This window comes from Neomonachus schauinslandi, chromosome 4 (assembly GCF_002201575.2).
Source record: "Neomonachus schauinslandi chromosome 4, ASM220157v2, whole genome shotgun sequence".
Taxonomy (NCBI): Eukaryota; Metazoa; Chordata; class Mammalia; order Carnivora; family Phocidae; genus Neomonachus; species Neomonachus schauinslandi.
The window spans coordinates 730,663-739,994 of record NC_058406.1 but is presented as its reverse complement, the minus strand read 5'-3'; the positions used below and the strand labels follow the sequence as shown (position 1 = coordinate 739,994).

Here is a 9,332-nt window from a genome sequence, read left to right as displayed (position 1 = left end):
CCCCCCCCCCCCCCCCCCCCCAAAGCCCCCCCCCCCCCCCCCCCCCCTCCCCCCTTCGGGGGGGAGACCCCCCCCCCCCCCCCCCCCCCCCCCCCCGCCCCAATCCAGGAAACAAACAGCAGGTGACCTCCAAGTGTTCTTTCCTCCCTGCATAGCCCACAAGGACTCTGTGTCTGTTATCCCTTCTCTAGGGGTCTTGTTTGTCTCCTTGGCTTTTTAAACATTCCTGATTAATGAATAACTTGGATGGAATTTGGTTTACTTACATTCAGTAAGCTTCTTGCTGAATTCCTAATGATTAAGGATTCTTTGATCAAGGAATTTCATCTTACTTGAGTATTTGCTTCTTTACTGTGTTCCTCCACCTTCCCCCATTTTTTTTTGACTGAACTTTTTTGTACCAACAAGGTTTCTTTTAAGAGAGGGATAGCAGTTGGACTAAACATCAGGGGAGGGACAAAAAAGTTAATTTGTCAACTTGCTGTCACATCCAAGGATCAGTGTCTAAGGAGGTAGGAACTTGAGTAGCAGGAAGAAGTCAGTGTCCCAGGGACTTTGCACCTGCTTGCCCCGCTCCTCAGGACTCTGCTTAGACATCTCCACACTTTCTCTAGCCATCTTTCTCTCTCTCTTTCTCTTTCTTTTTTTCTTTCTCTCTCTTTCTTTCTTTTAGATTTTAAAATTGTCTCTAATTCTTCAAGGCAAAAATGCATTTGTGTTTTTAGGATTTATGTTTAAGAGAAATTCTGTTGAAGTGGTCAGGATCTTGGTCCAAATGGCAGAGAGCAGCAGACTCTGCTGGCGTGTTTGTGTACATCTATCTGGCCCTCCTCAGACTTAATGATCAGAGCCCTGAGTTGGGGGGGGGGGGTAGGGAACGCCTGGGACACAGTGGGTAAGGTGGGTAAGGTGGAGAGCTTTAAATTAGGCTGGGCTGAAAAGTTTGATTTTCTTCCGTAGGAGGAGTGTTTGAAGACTTGAGCGGAGGAGTCAGATGTCAGAGCTGTCCTTCAGAAAGATAAATCAGGCAGTGATGTGTAGGGTGGGTTGAAGAGGAAAAGAGACAGCTGGGGGAGCGAGTCAGTAGCAGGCTAGGCAGAGATGGAGGCCAGGGGCAGCGGGGGTGGAGTGCAAAGGGTGAGAGAGGGGACGGATAGAATTGAGTGGCAGCTTGGTGGGAAGGGTATATTTGAGTCTGTGCTTAAGGAGGGTGGTGAAGCCACCATTAGTCTGTTTGGAAAGGTAAGGCCTGTAAAGATAGCAGGAGCTTGAGCCCTGAGAGCACTGCAGTGTTTAGGATTCTAAGAATTGAGTGCAATCGGGGGAAGGAGAAGTACGAGAGAATGGTGCCCCTTAAACCAGTTGGGAGACGGGACTCGAGGAGGAAGTGATTAGGTATGTCAGATGTTGCTAATACAGGTCAAGTAGAGGAGGGCTGAGGTTCTGTTATTGCCATCATCCAGGTGGGAGACAGACGTAGGGGATGTAATTGCAGGCAAAGAAAACATTCCAGCTTGGAAAGGAAGACAGGTGGAATTTGGGAGACCTTCCAGAGACCATTGGTGAAGCCATAAAGTGAGTTGGTGTGCTGACTTGCAAGCACCTAGGGAGTGCGTGCTTGGTGCTGGCACAGGTATGGTGTACAGATCATGATATTAGAGTTACTTGATTGCAAGAAGCAAAGAACGGAAGCTCTAGATAAACAGAACACAGGAAGAATTAATTATGAAGACGGCGTGTAGAGGAGCCTGAGGAGGGACAGGAACAGGGATGGTAGTGAGTGTGTGCCTCCTGTGCGTCTGTGTTGCTCTTGCTGCTGCTCAGAAAGCTGTGTCCAAGTTGTGAAGGGTCGCCAGCTCCAGCTTTCAAGTTCATGTCCCACTTCCAGACATGGACAGTCTGCCCCACCGACAGTCTCAGTGTCCACGTTATTGGGGGTAGAGTTTGTTGTGTCTGATTTGAGTTGGGTACCTCTTCCTGGTCTGGTCAGCTATGACTGGGGTCAGTGGGGGGGAGACAGGCTTGTGTCATATAAACGTGCTGTCAGGGGCTGGTGGATCACCCCAGAACAGGTTGGGAGGAGGAACCATGGGGGTAGCTCCTAGAAAAGGTGGTTTATAAGCTGAACAGATCACTCCCCACCCAAAACAAATGTCCGAAATACCAATGAAGGCAAGGCACAGTCCCTACTTATAGTCTTGTAGGGTAGAAAAATAGAAACGGATCAAGAGAACGCAAGGGAGAGGGAGAGGGGTGGTCGGGAAGGTTTAGTGATGTGTCTTTAAGCTCTGATTTTAAGGTTGAGTGGTATTTCCTGGAAGGAGGAGGGAGAGGACAAAGAACGTTCAGACCTGAGGGGAAAAGTATGAGCAAGGGGACAAGTCTTAATTTTTGTATCTGGTTTTCTTACTTTTTAAAAATTTTATATAGACTCAGGGCACCTGGGTGGCTCAGTTGGTTAAGTGTCCGACTCTTGGTTTTGGGTGAGGTCATGATCTCATGGGTTGTGAGATGGAGCCCTGCGTCATTGTCCTTGTTGTCATTGTCATCGTTGGTGGGCTCCACACTCAGTGGTGGTGGTGGGGTCTGCTTGAAGATCCTCTCCCTCTGCTTCCCCCCCTCACTCTCTCCTGCGTGCTCCCTTCCCCCCAAATAAATAAATCTTTTTTTTTTTTAAAGATTTTATTTATTTATTTGAGAGAGAGAGAATGAGAGAGAGCACATGAGAGGGGGGAGGGTCAGAGGGAGAAGCAGACTCCCCGCCGAGCAGGGAGCCCGATGCGGGACTCGATCCCAGGACTCCAGGATCATGACCTGAGCCGAAGGCAGTTGCTTAACCGACTGAGCCACCCAGGCGCCCAAATAAATAAATCTTTTAAAAATTTTTTAAATTTTGGGCGCCTGGGTGGCTCAGTCGGTTAAGCGTCTGCCTTCGGCTCAGGTCGTGATCCCGGGGTCCTGGGATCGAGCCCTCCATCGGGCTCCCTGCTCGGCGGGAAGCCTGCTTCTCCCTCTCCCACTCCCCCTGCTTGTGTTCCCTCTCTCGCTGTGTCTCTCTCTGTCAAATAAATAAATAAAATCTTTAAAAAAATAAATAAAAATAAAAAATAAATAAATAATTTTTTAAAAAATTTTTAATTAATCTTTAAAAATTTTTTTAAGACTTGTTGTCAAAATGAGAGTAAGTATAGCATCAGGGTAAGCCCCTGGGCTTGTCTAGTTGCTGGGTGTAACACTAACTGTTTGAACAACTTTGAGCTAGTTACTGACCTTTCTTTGCCTTGGATATCTTTTTTTATAATTTTACAGATTTTTTTCTAAAGATTTTATTTATTTATTTGTCAGAGAGAGAGCGCATGCACAAGCAGGGAGCGTGGCAGGCAGTGGGAGAAGCAGGCTTCTTGCTGAGCAGGGAGCCCAATGTGGGACTAGATCCCAGGACCCTGGGATCATGACCTGAGCTGAAGGCAGATGCTTAAACTGACTGAGCCACCCAGGCGCTCCTAACTTTACAGATTTAAAATTATAAGGAGTGACGACAGTTGATACCTTATTGGGTTACTGAGGGGTTAATCAGGTGATGCATAGAGTATTTAGCACTGTAACATCTGGCATATAAGTACATGATACATTTTAAGGTTGACTAAAAATAATTTAAGCTGTATCTTTTTCCAGCTATATATGTATTTTTTAAGATTTTATTTATTTATTTGACAGAGCAGGAGAGAGAGTGAGAGAAAGCACAAACGGGGGAGGGGGAAAGGCAGAGAGAGAAGCAGACTCCCCACTGAGCAGGGAGTCCAATGCCATGTGGGGCTCAATCCCAGGACCCTGAGATCATGACCTGAGTCGAAGTCAGACGCTTAACCATCTGAGCCACTCAGGCGCCCCTCCAGCTATACTTTTAAAATCTAGTTCGGTGAGGGCGCCTGGGTGGCTCAGTTGGTTAAGCGACTGCCTTCGGCTCGGGTCATGATCCTGGAGTCCCGGGATCGAGTCCCGCATCGGGCTCCCTGCTCGGCAGGGAGCCTGCTTCTCCCTCTGACCCTCCCCCCTCTCATGTGCTCTCTCTCTCTCTCTCATTCTCTCTGTCTCAAATAAATAAATAAAATCTTTAAAAAAAAAAATAAATAAAAAAATAAAAAATAAAAAAAAAATAAAATCTAGTTCGGTGACTTAGAATAAATCTGTTTAGTTATCCCTAACATAACAGTTACACTCATAAGGCTTACTCATTAAATTGTTGTGACTTCATTGAATGACAGGCTCAGGGAGTGGAGCAGTGCCTGACAGACCCCTGAGAGCCGCATGGACCAGACCTTCCCGTGTGGTTACTATATCAGGGAGCACACTGGCTGCCTAGTCAGCTAGAAGGGACCAAGAAGCAAGTCGTGTCCCTCTGGACCCTCTCAGTTGAGGATGTAGTGTCTTCCTCATTTGTTCCCCTTTTGGGAGGAAATATCCCCTAGTAGCTTCCTAAACTTTGTATGTCTTTATTCTGACCTTACACTTGATCATTTTGTTGAGTGAGGAATTCTTCTTTGGAATTAGTTCAAGACATTGCTCGGTCTTCTTCCAGCGTTGCTGTTGGCAAGTTGGATGTCACTGACTGTGGGTCCTTTGCATGTCGCCTGTTTTTCCATGTGGAAACTTGTAGGACTTTAACTGTGTCCCTGTTGTTCTGAAATACGACATGTCTGGAGAACAGTCTCTTTCATCCATTACTCTGGTCCTGGCCTGTCTTCTCAGTCTGGACAGGCCTCAGGCGGCTCTAGAAGGAAGTCATCAGCCACAAGAGGTGGCGTCCTGCTCGTGCCTCCACATTTCTTTATTGAACTTAAAGTACTCTCACCGTACTGCTGCCGTTCATATACTTTTCGTATTGATGTATTTCCTTGATGGTTCCTCCAAAAACATATTGAATGTTTAGTGGTAACTACTGTGCTCGATGACAAAGTTGCTTTTTTATTGCAAAATTTGAGCTGTTCATTTAGGCAAAACCTAATTTGGGAGAAAGTTGGAGAGATCTTTTCAGTGCTTATTGCATAATCAATACTCTTCTGTAAAAAATACAGCATTTCCAACATAACTCTTCCTTGAAAGATTTATTTTGTCCCATATAGAAACCACAGTGAAATGTCAAAAAAAAAACCAAAACAAAACTTTTAATGAACACAGGAATACAGGATAACTAAAAAAACAACTGAACATGTTTGGAAATTTATTACTTAGCAGTTAGGGTCAGCCAAAACTATTTCATGTAGGCACTATCACAAATGCTTAATTTTTTTTTTTAAGATTTTATTTATTTGACAGAGAGCAAGACAGTGAGAGAGGGAACACAAGGAGGGGAAGTGGGAGAGGGAGAAGCAGGCTCCCCGCCGAGCAGGGAGCTCGATCTGGGGCTCAGCCCCAGGACCCCGGGATCATGACCTGAGCCGAAGGCAGACGCTTAACGACTGAGCCATCCAGGTGCCCCCACAAGTGTTTAAATCCCCTGGCATACCTTAATATATAGCTGGATTCACCCCACACTGTGATGGTTGAGATAGCAGCTCCAGTACGTTCTTACATTTCTCTTGAGAAAAAGTCAGTATAAATGTGAGATTCTCGATGTAACACTGTATGAAGTCGTTGCAGGGTGTGAGTTTGGACGTCTGGCTGGTATTGTTTACAGGCAGGTATAGGTTTTGTACGGAATCTTCAGTGTAGCACCTGAAGAGAGTCATCGAGGAACCTCTGGATGCACAGTGGAAGCAAGGCAGAGCCCCAGCTTGCTGTGAGAATGGGGTCATTGGAGACTTCCGTAGCTGTGGGGAGAGGTGTGCTTTCTGCTCGAGAGTGAGCCAGAGACTGTGTGCACAGCACGGTTTAGGACACTAGGTGGGTGATGAGTCTTCTGCATGCTCACTCAGATTCCAGTACCCCTTTAATAGACATTAATGTTCTGCCAAAATAAAGTGACGGCACTCTCACACTGAGGCAGCTTGCAGTCCTCTACATTTTTTTTTTTTAAGATTTTATTTATTTGACAGAGACAGCGAGAGAGGGAACACAGCAGGGGGAGTGGCAGAGGGAGAAGCAGGCTTCCCACGGAGCAGGGAGCCCAATGCGGGGCTGGATCCCAAGACCCTGGGATCATGACCTGAGCCGAAGGCAGACGCTTAACGACTGAGCCACCGAGGCGCCCCGCAGTCCTCTACATCTTGATGTAAATCTGAATTTGGAGCCCAAACTGGATGGTTTGCTTTTCTGCCTCACATCCAGTTTGCAGCAGATGTGGAAAAAGTTTCTTTTTTGGCCAGTAATTTGTGAGAAAAGTGTTTTGGTGTGAAGGTGAAGATGAAGGCAGCTTACCATGGCAGCAGTTTGAGGCCTGTCGTGCACTGAGTTTTGTAAACACAGACGCGGCTCAGCGAAAGCCTGGGTGGACCTAACTGTCCGTAGCAGGGGAAGAGGTGTGCCGTCCTCTGCAGACACTGTTTACTTCTGTTGCTGTTGATCTTCTCTGGTACTCAGTAAGAAAGGGTGCAGTCCACAGAAAGCGGCCTGTTGTCGAGAAAGAAATCAGTGAAGCAGACTTGGAGGTGAGCCCGATGTGGGGACTGTTAGATGGGGCTTCAAAATGACTGTGGTGGCCATTGCTTTACATTGGAGTTCAGCAACAGAGCACTGCCTGGAAAACCCTCAAATATTGGGAAATTAAACACGCCAAAGATGACATCATAAGGGAAATTTGAAAATACTTTGATTTGAATGAAAGTGAAACAAACACCTCGGTGTTTGTGGGGCTCAGTGAGAGCGATGCCACAGGGGCTGTGGTGGAATGAAGTGCGTGCTGTAGAAACAAATGAGGTCTCGGCCAGTTAAGCTTCCGCTTTCTGATGCCAGAGGGCACATTGAACACAAAGCAAGCAGAAGGAAGAAACAATGAAGGTAAGAGGAGAAATCCGTGAGAGTGAAAACAGGTATAGCAGAGAAGATCAGTGACACTGAAAATTGGTGTTTTGAAAAGAACAAATGGATAAATCTCTAGCCAGCCTGAGAAAAAGAACACTGAAACACTGTCAAAAGGAGGAAAAAATTAAATAGGAAAATTAAACATGAAATATTGATTCATCTGGTTTCCACAGTGGCCTTAGAAACAAAGTGCAGTCACTGATGGTGTCACTAAGTCACAGACCCATGCTGTGCCCAGTTTCCTGGCTGGGGGCGGAGTTGAAAGTTCCCAAAACAGTAATTTCCTCCGATTGATCTGTAGGTAATCTCATCTTTTGTTAGATAAGGTCAAGGGCATTTTAAAAGAAAATTTTTTTAAAAGATTTTATTTATTTGAGAGAGAGGGAGAGGGAGGGAGCACGAGCAGGGGAGGGGCAGAGGGAGAAGCAGACTTCCTGCAGTGCAGGGAGCCCAATGTGGGGCTCGATCCCAGGACCCCAGGACTATGACCTGAGCCAAAGGCAGATGCCCAAATGACTGAACCACCCAGGTGCCCTTATATTTACTTTTCATTGACCTTAATATTCTTATCTTAACTTTTAATTTTGAATAATTTTAATTTTGAAGCTACAGGAAGTTGAGAAAATAGGTCAGTGAACACTCTGTACCTCTTACCAAGTAGTTTGTAACTTTTGGGGGGTCCACGTTTTCTCTGTCTCTCTCAATGCTTTTGGTGAACCATTAGATTGTTGCGGATGTCATGATAATTTTATTCCTTACTACTCCAGCCTAATGTCCCAAGAACGAGGATATTCTTTTATGTTTCCACAATAGTATCATTATATCCCAGACTTGAACATGGGTTCAGTAATGCCTGATCCAGTCTGCATTTAAGTTTCTTCAGTGTTCCCCCAAGTGTCTTCATACTCTTTTTCACATTCAGGATTTAATCAGATTCACGTGTCGCATGTTTGGTTATCATGGCTCCTTAGGCTCAACATATCTTGAGTAGTCCTCCTACCTTTTGTGCCTGTCACGACATCGACATTTTGCTAGAGTTCAGGCCAATTTCTTGTAATGTCTCACATTCTGGATTTTTTTTTTTTAAGATTTTATTTACTTATTTGACAGAGAGACACAGCGAGAGAGGGAACACAGGCAGGGGGAGCGGGAGAGGGAGAGGGAGTGGGAGAGGGAGAAGCAGGCTTCCCACGGAGCAGGGAGCCCGATGCGGGACTCGATCCCAGGACCCTGGGGTCACGACCTGAGCCGGAGGCAGACGCTTGACGACTGAGCCACCCAGGCGCCCCAATTTATTTATTTATTTTTTTAAAGATTTTTATTTATTTATTTGACAGAGAGAGACACAGTGAAAGAGGGAACACAAGCAGGGGGAGAGGGAGAGGGAGAAGCAGACTCCCCGCTGAGCAGGGAGCCCGATGCGGGGCTCGATCCCAGGACCCTGGGACCATGACCTGAGCCGAAGGCAGACGCTTGACGACTGAGCCACCCAGGCGCCCAAAATTTTTTTTTTTTTAAAGATTTTATTTATTTATTCATGAGAGATAGAGAGAGAAAGGCAGAGGCAGAGGGAGAAGCAGGCTTCCCGCGGAGCAGGGAGCCCGATGCGGGGCTCGATCCCAGGACTCTGGGATCACGACCTGAGCCGAAGGAGGTCGCTTAACGACTGAGCCACCCAGGTGCCCTAGGTCTGTTCATTTTTCTTCATCCTTTTTTAAAAGATTTTATTTACTTATTTGACAGAGAGAGACACAGCGAGAGAGGGAACACAAGCAGGGGGAGTGGGAGAGGGAGAAGCAGGCTCCCCACTGAGCAGGGAGCCCGATGCGGGGCTCGATCCCAGGACCTGGGATCACGACCTGAGCCGAAGGCAGACGCTTAATGGCTGAGCCACCCAGGTGCCCTAGGTCTGTTAATTTTTCTTCATCCTTTTTTAAAAGATTTTATTTACTTATTTGACAGAGAGACACAGCGAGAGAGGGAACACAAGCAGGGGGAGGGGGAGAGGGAGAAGCAGGAGAGGGAGAAGCAGGCCTCCCGCGGAGCAGGGAGCCCGATGCGGGGCTCGATCCAGGACCCTTGGATCATGACTTGAGCCGAAGGCAGACGCTCAACCACTGAGCCACCCAGGCACCCCTCACATTCTGGATTTTTATAAATGTTTCCTTATGATTGGATTCAGGCACAACATTTTTGGCAAAAATGCTCCATAGGTGACCAATTATTCCCATTTTATCATAAGATACCTAATGTTGATTTGTTCCATTCTTGGTAGTACTAAGTATAATCATTTGATGGTGGTGTCTGTCAGATAATAACTTTTCCTTCTTATAATTAGGAAATGATCCATGAGTGACACTTTTAGGCCTTGT

General features: G+C 46.5%; 1 protein-coding gene across 3 annotated transcripts in view; it reads left to right on the top strand.

Moving 5' to 3' along the window:
• Positions 1-9,332, top strand: part of GNB1 (G protein subunit beta 1) — a 98,474-nt gene that overhangs the window by 31,522 nt on the left and 57,620 nt on the right. The window lies entirely within an intron of this gene.